We start from the raw sequence: 1,550 nt of genomic DNA on the forward strand, positions 1-1,550 counted from the left end.
CACGATCAAAGATAGTATCCGTAGCCGTGGAGTTTTTATATTTTAATGTTGAAGCAAGTTAAAAAGCAAGTAAAATGTAAAAAGAGCAAGTAGGTAATGCACTCTAAGAGATGTAGAAACTACAATCTATTATAGGCAGTACTATCTGTCGATCAGAGGATGACAATATTTGAATACATTTTTATTTAAAAAAAATGATTTTGAAATAATTTTTTATTCCAATAATAAATTATAAAAAATTATTCGAATACATATTTATTTAAATAATTATTTAGATAAAAATGCACACCACTCTAATATCGATGATAAAAAAAATACGCTTTGCAAAATGTGAATGTGCGTGACAGCAAAAAACCCTAACTTTATTTTCCCGTTCTCAGACTATTTTGGCCCACTATTATGAAAATATTTGCCCTAAACTGTTAAAAAAATGCCAGCGGCACGCATTATTCCCAAGCGGTCACCCATCCAAGTAATAACAACGCCCGACGTTGTTTAACTTCAGTGATCGCACGAGAACTGGCGAACTCAACATGGTATGGTTATTGGCGACGTTGGCGTGAAAAATTACAGTATTTAAATGAAATACCTAACAAAGAAAATGTTATTCATGTTTATAAATTATATTACAATAATGCAACGTATGAATTATAAGTAAATAATGGATTATTAGGTTTAAAATATGATTCTATATGCTCTAAAAAAAAATCCAAAAATATTCTCTTAATAATCTTTAAACTATAAGAAGATATGCTTTAGTAATATGCTTTTTTTTCTTCAAATAGTTTAAATAGGTACCTATTACCTATTTACCTAGTACCTACCTATATAATACCAATTAGGTAGGTACTGAACTATCTGCAGTTACAACAGTGCCGTAGCCAGATCTATTTTACTTTACTAGTCTTATAAATTATAATATAATATTATAATATGTTACATATTAATATATTATTAAGTCCGGAATTGTACATTTCCGATTTCGCAATGTGTACTGGCAGTACTGTCGTACTGTAGTGATTTTTGAACACATCGCGCGATCCGAACAAAGTAGATACATTTATTTATACAATTCGTGATGTGTACAACAATCACTGTACAATTAATAACAACACTTAAAAATTATCTAAACGATTTTACAATATTGTAGACACCTAGGTACTGCGTTGTTCAGTAATATAACTTCAACAAACTTTAATCCTATACGCTGCAGAATTTCAACGTTTATTTGTAACTTTGTAAGATTACACAGCGCATTTGAAAATAATTTTAATACGTAGGTACAAACAATTAAAAATATTATTTTAAGACAAGTGTTAATTCAATGTCTGTAGATATTACAAGCAATACAAGCTAAATATTGAAAAAATAAGAAATCATTAGATATTCAACAATAGCTAGACGTAGACGTTGAATCGCTACGACATTGCTAAAGTAGATAATATGTAATAAGTAAATGAATGAATTTTTCCATTAGATAATTTAATAGATACATAACGAAGAGAAAATAATGAAGTTAAAATATATTATGTATTTATGTATATTATTGT

The 1,550-nt window shown here is 28.3% G+C and overlaps 1 pseudogene; it reads right to left on the minus strand.

The window, feature by feature from the left end:
* Positions 1-431: 431 nt before the first annotated feature.
* On the minus strand, positions 432-550 carry LOC132939985 (5S ribosomal RNA; annotated as a pseudogene).
* Between the last annotated feature and the right edge of the window lie 1,000 nt (positions 551-1,550).

The sequence above is a fragment of the Metopolophium dirhodum genome, chromosome 2 (genome assembly GCF_019925205.1).
Source record: "Metopolophium dirhodum isolate CAU chromosome 2, ASM1992520v1, whole genome shotgun sequence".
NCBI lineage: Eukaryota > Metazoa > Arthropoda > Insecta > Hemiptera > Aphididae > Metopolophium > Metopolophium dirhodum.